The 9,717-nt window shown below is 45.1% G+C and overlaps 1 non-coding gene across 1 annotated transcript; it reads left to right on the top strand.

Moving 5' to 3' along the window:
- The first annotated feature begins 2,522 nt into the window (after positions 1-2,522).
- On the top strand, positions 2,523-2,596 carry TRNAN-GUU (transfer RNA asparagine (anticodon GUU)). Its single transcript has one exon. It is a non-coding gene; the product is annotated as a tRNA-Asn (tRNA).
- Positions 2,597-9,717: the final 7,121 nt, after the last annotated feature.

Raw genomic sequence — 9,717 nt, forward strand, 5'->3', positions numbered from 1 at the left:
GACCATACAAGGGCTGAATGAGATTCCTGACCCAAAGCCTGAGTTCTTGAGCAGAGATTAGACTAGGCCTCTCTTATTCTCTTTCATTTTTTTCTGGGTTTCTCAGCTACAGAAAAGGAGACACAGAATGTCAGGGAGATGGAGGGACGCACGTCCCCTGTAGCTGTCAGAGAGCAAAGTAGGTAACTATTGTGAATGTTTTTGCAATACAGAGAAGATTTCTGGGAGGCCATTGAATTGGTAGTCGACAAGCTTACTGTGATCAGGAGAGGAATCTGAGATGTCAAAGATTCAAAAAGTAAAACAAAAATGGTAAAGCTCCTAGAAGAAAATTTAGGAAAATACATTCACCATCCTGGGGTAAAAATATTTCTTAAAGAACACAATAAGCCTTATAAATTAAAAAAAAAATGTTTTTCTTAAAGATACATTAGATGTCATTGAAATTAAAAGTCTCTGTTCGTGAAAAACCACCTAAGAAAGTGAAAAGGCAAGCCACGGACTGGCGGAAAATATTTACCACATGATTATCTGCAAAATGACTCAACTCTTGTATACAGAACTTTTAGAGATCAGTAATAAAAAGCCAAGCCAAGTAACAGTGTCCAAAATATTGAATAAGCTTTCTTCACAAAGGAGGATTTCTAAGTGGCCAAAAGGCTTAGGAAAACAAGCCCCGCGTCATTACTCATTAGGGAAACACATATTTAAACCATGAAAATGTACCTTACAAACCCACCAGAATGGTACATTTAAAAGACAGAGAACACCAAGTGTTGACAAGAAGGTGAAACAACTGCAACCGACTTTGCTGGTGAGAAACCATTGTAGGGGACCGTTTGGCAGCTTCTATCAAAGTTAAAGTGGCACCTATCCCTTGACCCAGCAATTCCAGTACTTGAAGGGAAATGGATGCACATGTCCACACAAAGACTCAGACAAGCATGCTCATTGCGGCCTTTTCACAATAGCCCAAACTAGATATAACCCAAATGTGAATTAACTGTGGTGTATTCACACATTGGAATTACATTCGCCAACAATACCACGTTTAAGAAGTGATAAATGGACAAAATAGCTATATCTTGAAAACATAATGTCACGTGAAAAAAGAAAAAACAAGAGTCAGATACGAAAAATGTGCATTCATTCATGTGCATTTCAAGAATAGGCAAAACTAATCTCTGGCGAGAGACCTCAGAAGGGTGATTAATTAAACCAGGGAGGGAATGGGAGATGGGGATTACCTGGAAAGAAGCTCCTTGGACTTGCTAGGATGATGGAAACTTTCCATAACTTGATTACATTTTTTGAAATTCAATAATTGTTCACTAAAGATTTCTGCATTGTACTCAGTATGAATTACACTTCAGTAGTAGTTTTTTTTTTTTTTAGTAGTGTTAGGATAAAAACTGAGGAACAAGGAGGGAGGGACATGGCTCGCACACAGACTATGGCAGGAAGTTTGGATTTTACTGTAAACACCTTAAGAGTTAGTTTATTCTGGTTTCGTGTACAGAAGCCCAGCTGATATTTGAAATACCTTTACCAGGAAAACGGTTATGACCACATCATCTCACCAGTGGAAGGTACTCCTAAGGCTGAGTGAGAGGCATTTCACCTTTCCCCCGGATGTGGGGCGCACGCAAGGTTTCCCTTAGACCTGGCTCCAGGCATGCACACTGTCAGGGTTTCTTCCCTTCTGACCTCTAGCTGGAAGGCCTGCTGCCTTCTAGGCGCAGATGGGGAGCGATGCCGGTGCGGGAATGAACTGCAAACCAAAAGAAGCGAGCCAGTGAGTGATAAAATTAGCTCCAGTCAGTGCCGTGATACGGATCCGAACCGGTGCCTGCGGCCACAACGCAGAGTACTCACCACTATACGATCACGGCGCACCACAAACCTACCAGCGCTCCCTGATCTTCTTTAAACTTTCTTGACATAGAAACACTCATATTGTTTCGTTGTTTTGTTCATGAACAGCCACAGATGCTCTGCTTTCGTCCCACTTCTTGCAGTCTCTCAGCTCCTCCCTCCCCATTGTGCTACAAGACAGAAACCATTCTCTCCTCCCCAGCACCTCGCCTGAGTCTCTGCACAGGCCTCCTGGAGGTCTCGTTCTCGCCCACGCCTCCCTGCTTTCCTTCGCTCTTCTTCATCGTTCCCCATTCCCCACTTATTTTCCGCGCTCACGCCCCACCGATCGCAACCGGGGCGAGCGTGGGGCGTTCACAGCGAGGGCGGGTGGGCGAAGGCTGAGCAGCCGTGTCGTGGACCCCTTGGACTCAGGCAAGTTTGCAGACCCGGGGGCCTCCGGGGGTCGCTGGCATCTGAGGCGGACGAGGAGCAAGGAGGGGCGAAGGCCATTCGGCTGTCCTCCTAGCTTCAGACTCAACCAACGCACTGATTTTAACACGATGGACAACACGATGTGTCGCCCCAACCTGCTGAGTTTTCCAAGAAAACCAGCCTAGTGGTTCAAAGACATTCACTCCTTGTTGAAAGAACGAGGGTTACCTGTGGCCTCTGTGGCCCAATTGGTTAGTGCGTTCGGCTGTTAACCGAAAGGTTGGTGGTTCGAGCCCACCCAGGGACGCGCCTCAGCTTTTGTAAGTGTTAAGGTGTCCCCAGAGCTTCTGCTCCTTATATCTTACTATATAAAGGCAGAGAGCAACCTTAGTTAACCTTCTATTCTCTTTGCTTGGAAACTGAGAACTCAGTAATGATTGAAAGAGAGGAATCTTCGGAGTTGCTTTGGACTAACAAGTTTTTTTTTTTTTAAGTTATTTATTTGTAGTATTATTTATTTAAACCCTGGTGGTGTAGTGGTTAAGTGCTATGGCTGCTAACCAAGAGGTCGGCAGTTTGAATCCACCAGGCGCTCCTTGGAAACCCTGTGGGGCAGTTCTACTACGTCCTATAGGGTCGGTATGAGTCGGAATCGACTCAACAGCAACAGCTTTGGTTTTGGTATTTATTTAACCCTTTCCATATACTTTGGAAAATAAGTTGGTTCTATGGTTTCATAATTACAAATAAAGTTGCAATCACCATTAGCTATCTAGCTGTATATTTATAATCCCTCGCTCTGTTTCTTTAGCAACCCTAAGACACTCCTATTAATTTCAGAAATCCCAGGTCAAGGGCAGCTTTGAGGATGCAAGGACAGTTCCCTTAAATGTATTTCTCACGGGCTTGTTAAAGGTAATGTCTTCCTGATCATACCTGGGGCTGTAGGTGTGGGTGAATGAACACGTCTTATGTGATAAATTTACTTTAGCTTTCTAATCCCCTAAGGCTTTCGGTTTTTTCCTCTACAGTAAATGCATGAAAGACGTTCTGGAATTTCAACTTCATTTACTGTAGGCCTCCTTTGGGTGCAAGTTTTCAGTCAACTGTTTCAAGTGAACAATTTAGAATTGCTGACAGCTGCTCAGACTAATACTATGGCTCCAGAATTTCAACCTAGTGCACGTATATCAATCAGTAAAGCTAGCCGTATCTAACACTATATTCCTTCCGCCTTGCTTGTATCCCCTTAGGATCCCTTTCCATAGATGCACCCCAGGATTTAGGTTCATATAAAGTGGCTTAAATCTTGCAGTACTTCTGGTTGTATTGCACCTTCCTATGGGTCGCCACAGTCTGTGCATTTCTCTCTGGGACTTTACGGGACTCTGATTCTAGATCTAAAGCAATGAGAACAAGTAGCAATGGGCTCTGAGGAGTAAAAAGCAACTTCTTCCGCCCAGTTTGGAACCGGTGATCTTTCACGTGTGAGGCGAATGTGATAACCGCTACGCTACGAAAACCACGTGAGTGAACTAGTTTAAGAAATTATCCATGAAAATCGGAAGACCTGCAGTCTCCAAGTACTTTGGCTTCCAACATACGACATTCAATTACATTTGAAATTCGACTGCCAGCAGCAAAGTGCTGCAGAAAGCCCTCGAGAAAAAAACCAAAAATCCCTTTAGGCAAAGGAGTCTGCGGCTTCCGTTAAGCCCTAAGGTAGGTTTCTGCGTCCCTCCGGGAAGCTAGGACTTCGCGAGGACGGATAGAGGGGGGCGTGGTGCTCCTCCGCCCCCCCCACTCCCCGGGCTTCCGGATCCCGCAGCTCCCTAGAGTTTCCATTTTCAGAACTAAGCTCCTCTCCGGCTCTCCAGCTCCCCACAGCCCAGGAGCTGTGAACGCTCTCACCCCGGGACTTCGGACCAGCGCCTCGGTTGCCCCTTTAACGGAGCTGGTGCTCTTGTCAAATGATTCGTGTTTCCATGAAAAGAAGTTCAATGTCATTACTCGTTATTCAACCCTCCACTTGCCCTTAGTTGCCCTGGAGTCGATTAGGACTCATGGCGACCACATGAGTGCAGTACAGAACTGCCCCATAGGGATTTGAAGGCTGTAATTGGTGGTGCAGTGGTTAAAGCGCTCGGCTGCTAACTGAAAGGTCGACAGTTCGAATCCACGAAACACTCTGCGGGAGAAAGATGTGGCAGCCTGCTTCTGTAAAGATCACAGCCTTGGAAACCCTATGGGGCAGTTCTACTCTGTCCTATAGGGTCGCTATGAGTCAGAATCGACTGGATGGCAACGGCTTCAAGTTTTGGATCTTTCAGAAGCAGGTCACCAGACTTGTCTTCCTAGGTGCCTCTGCGTGGGTTCCAACCACAAACCTTTCAGTTAGGAGTCAGGTGCTCAACCTTTTGGCAGAAAACCGGAAAACAAGCATTGCTGAGGATGTGGAAGATTGGAACCTTCACCCATTGCTGGTGAGATTGTAAAATGGCATGCTCTGTGGAAATCTGTTTGGCAGTTCCTCAAGAATTGACCATAGAATTACCAAATGACCCAACACTTCCACTACTAGGCATATACCCCCAAAATTGAAAGCAAGAATGCAAACAGATACCTGTACACCAGTGTTCACTGTAGCATTATTCACATTATCCAAAAGGTGTGAACAACCCAAGTGTCCATCAACAGAGGAGTGGATAAACAAAATGTGGCATATCCATACAATGGAATATTATTCAGCAATGAACAGAAAGGAAGTTGTGATACATGTTAAGACATGGATGAACCTAGAAAAATTATGCTGAATGAAAGAAGCCAGACCAAAAGGACAAATATTATATGATTCCACTTACTTGGAATCTCTAAAATAGGAAATGCATGGAGATCAGTTTATTAATGGTTACTAGGGGTGGGTGGGAGGGAAAAGGCAGGAAAGATTGCTTAAGGAGCACTGAAATTCTGTTAAGGATGATGAAAAAATTTGGAAACGGATAGTGGTGATCATTCCATAACATGGTGAATGTAATTAATGCCACTGAATTGTGCACATAAAGTGGTTGAAATGGCAAGTGTTTTGTTATCTATTGTATCGCACGCACACACAGGCACTCAAAATGATCCACACCTCTGGTCCACCCAGGAACGGTAGAACCCTCCCTCCAGGCCCTACCCTGCACTTTCCCTGGGGCCTGACCTGTGCTCTTTCCTCAGAAGCCCTTTTGCCTCAGCACCTCCCCTCTGTCCCCCCCTGACACTTGTGGAGTCTCTTGTTCTGTGCCACTCAATTTCAGTCCACTACTCTGATCATCTCTTCATATTTTAGCCGTACCTTAGCAAAGGCTGAGACATGTGTCTTAGGGCACTTGGCTCTTTGAAAATATCTAACAGGCAACACAGGCCAAGCAAGCCTTGAAGACCTGCGTTGGATTCTTTACAGAGGCAGAGAACAGCGGGCTACTGCAAAACCACAAACTCACCGTGTGCGCCCCGCATATTGCACACCTGGGCCGAACCCAGTTCAAAACACGGAAGAAAAAAGCGCTTTGTGAAGCTTCTCTGCAGGCGGAACCCGAAGAGAGTTGGTTTCTTGACTCAGAGAGGCCAGTCGAGCGGGGGGTCTCAGGTATGTCCCCAGCTCCCCAAGACAGGCCAGGAACAGGCTGATTTTGAGAGACAGAGCCAAGTAAAAGAGGCAAAGGCAGCCCAACCCCACGCCGTGAAATTAAGGGCCTTGAACCCCCAAGGTCTGAGCGAGCGGAGGGCCACGCCTTAAACTGATCTCCCTCCTTTATCAGGAGAGTCGTTGGTCCAAATTCAGAACTCAGGAAAGGGTGAAACTGTATAGACCAACGTCCACATTTGACGGACAAAAAACCAAAAGGCCCATTGCGGTCGAGTCTATTCCGACTCATAGCTAGCAGGGTAGAACACCCCCTTGGGGTTTTAGCAAGGAGTGGCTGGTGGATTCGAACTACGGACTCTTTAGACAGCAGCCTAAGCTCTCAACCACTGTACCACCAACGAGAACGTGTAAATTCCGAAATAATGAGATATGGAGTCTGAGGAAAAGACCTGCGCCAAGAGGAACTCGCAGTTTTTTGCTTGAGCATATGGAAGGGTGGAGTTGCCATCAGTAAAGATGGGAAAATGGCAGGGGCAGCGGACTTTAGGGAGGGGGGAAACCCGGAGTTCAGTTCGGGAGTCCCAGGCCCTGTTTGAAAGGTTTATTCATCCAGGCTGTCTCTGTTTCTGCATCTGTCTGAGTCCTTTTTGATGTTGGAGTTCTCGGGGGCTCGTGCTCGGCCCCGTTCCCACCCTGGGCGCCTCCTCCCTGCAGGCTAGGCCCCTACGCTGGACAAGGCCACCGTCTCTCCACACGCTGCTGCCCAGCAAAGGCGCATCTCTAGTTCAGGTCTGAGGTGAGGAGGGGAAGAGCCACCTCGCTCCGAAACTTGCGGAGACCTGACAGCGCTGGGCGTGTGGCAAGCTGGCTCGCGTTTTAGAGAAGCCAGGGAGGAAAGGGCCTTCGGGGAGGATCGCTGGAAGAGAGGGCAGCATCCAAGAAGATAGGCGTCCTGGGTTACCCGAGTTTGGTGCAAAGAGATGTACTGTCTGGAGGCGGGAGATTACAGACGTCCCAGCAGGTCCCTGGTGGTCTGGTGGCTAGGACTCGGAGCTTTCACCGCTGGGACCCGGTTCGATCCCCGGTCAGGGAAGGCTGTTTTGCGACGTCTCTCCACCGCAGGAAATCTTTAGCCTTGTTTGATGCAGAAGACTTCCAGCATTGCCCAGGCTTGGAGAGATGAGGGCGATGAGCAGGTGTTCAGCGGCTTGGGGCCCCCAAGAACTGCATCCTGCTCTGGGCCACCAGGAACCACCACTGTTCCTGTGGTCCTCATCTTAAAAACCTAACCTTTCCTTTTCAGAATGTTCATCTCAAGAGAACAAAGTAGAACCTGGGACAAGAGTTCTAAATCTTCCTTTTCAAAACAATTTCAAACATAAAAAATTTGAAAGAGTAGTAACTTTATATATTCTTCATGTGCATTTACCAATGAACATTTTCCATATTTGCCTTGTCTGACTCTCGGTATATATGTATTTTCTACCCCATTTCAGAGTAACTTGCAGATATCTCAGGATCCTTTGGTTACTTCTTTCCTTTGGCAATATCCCTCCAAACCAACCTCTTGGGCACTTTTCCTCTTTGTTCTCTCAAAGAAGCCCTTCCTACCCCTTCACCATAAACTCTCAGGTGTGACCTGGAACCCCTCCAGGAATTACAAAGACTCCAATCACTGGGAAAATCTCAGGCGTTTACAGATTACCTTTCAGGAACCAGGGAAAAAGTCTAAATCTTTTCAGTAAAAATTAATTGTACACTCCACAGATATGCTCATTAGCCCCTACTTTTATGCCCTGGGAAGCTCAAGGAGACACTACCTTCAACAAGGCTGTGAGAAATAGATCGTACAGAACTGTTTTCACATCCTCAAAGAGATCTGCAGTGGATATTTTATGAAGAAGAGTGGGAACTGCTACCATGGAACTGGGATCATTGAAATGAATGAGGATGATGGGAAGATGAGATTGGAAGGGTCAAGTCACAACGTTTAACAGTAAAAGACGAGATGACCTCAGTTACTACACTGAGTACAGAGCTAAATCAGTAATCAGAATGGTCTATCCCTCAGGGCTCTTTGGCATTAACTCATTGGTCAGTGTCTCTAGAAATGCAATAGATGGGCAACCTATTAAAGTCTTACTTGATTTGCATAGGCAAAAACACTCAAGGTCTGGTGAATATAGTCTGACTTGAATCATAGCAATACACAGTCACAGACCCTCAACAAATTCACGACCACAGAGCTCTTTGAATGAAAGAGAGGTAGATGCTCTCAAGGAAGAACCTGTTTATACAGTCAAAAAACAATTCTCTTAGGCCTTTAACCAAATGGCATATTCCCACCAAAGTTATCTGAGTAAAATGACCTCTTAGTTAATATTATTTTATACCAGAGTATTTGGAATTTGCACCATAATAGTATAAATACTTAGTTGTGTTATTAGTTCATATTCATTATCAAAAATTATTTTAGAAGGATTGTCATCAAGGTTGATCATCAGTGAAACTAGAATGAGGCAAGTTTAGAATGTGAACATCTATTTGACTTTGACTATCATGAGATTTACCTTTCTTAGGAAGCAAAATGGAGTAGATTAATGTATATTTAAACAGGACTTAACATTTTTAGAGGAGTAGATAAAAGTATTTATATGTTGTTTTAGCTACCAGTTGGGAAACTTATTAAGGTAGTCACTGGGCTTGTAATGTGTGGTGGTTAAGGTTGTGTGTCAGCTTGGCTGGGCCATGATTCTCAGTGGTTTGGCAGTTATGTGATGACATAATTTGGCAGTTACATAGTGATGTAGTCAACCTGCACGATATGATCTGACATGATCAGCCAATCAGTTGTAAGGGGACTTTCCTCAGGGGTGTGGCCTGCATCCAATATATGCATAGATGTTTTGGCAAAGCTTGCTTGCTTGCTTTGTTCTGAATCCTGCATCTGGCTTGTCATCATCTGACCTCCAGTTCTTGGGACTTTAGCCAGCAGCCTGCCACCTTACCTGCTGATTTTGGGTTCCTCAGCCCCTGCAGGTATATGAGACGGGAGAATTCTGACCCATGGACTTGGGACTTGCTATCCTCTACAACTATGTGAGCAATTTCGTTGAGATAAAGCTGTCTCTCTCTCTAACTGTATATGTATATATATAAAACCATACAGTTATACACACACACACACACACACACACACATCCATACACACCCTTCACTGGTTTTGCTTCTCTTGAGAACTCAGCCTAAGACATTTCATACCAAGAGTGGTTCCAGAGAAAAAGAATTGTAAGGATGAGTTTTCTCAACTGGTTCTCAAGTTTGACTAGTCCTAAAAGTGCAGATGACTCCACCTCCAGTAGTAAAGAGGGTGCTGTAATCCATGGCATGAGATGGCAATTTTAATATGCCAAATATCAACAGAAATAGATCAAGTATTGGTGAGAAGTGAGGCTCTGAGTGATCACATGCTTGAAAATTTTCCACAATTTTGTCAGAATGAGAAGTAAGGAAGCTGGTTGGTTGGTCCTACTTTCATTAGACAAAGTGGTGAAAGACATGAGCTCAGGGCTTCAGAGTCACAGTTCAAACGCCGTATAAAAAATCTCTAAGTTGCACTTGACCCCTGAAAGAAAGCCTTAGTTCTTGTAGTAACAGAGCTGATATTGCCAAAAATCTAATGCAGAGTTTTATTGTAAGAGTGGCTGAATTACAGTGCCAATTGAATTCCCAACCTGGAATGCTGTCTGAAGTTAAAGTGAGGGCATTGATTGAGAAGAAATAGGACCCTGAAACTT

This window comes from Loxodonta africana, chromosome 3 (genome assembly GCF_030014295.1).
Source record: "Loxodonta africana isolate mLoxAfr1 chromosome 3, mLoxAfr1.hap2, whole genome shotgun sequence".
In the NCBI taxonomy this organism is placed as follows: domain Eukaryota; kingdom Metazoa; phylum Chordata; class Mammalia; order Proboscidea; family Elephantidae; genus Loxodonta; species Loxodonta africana.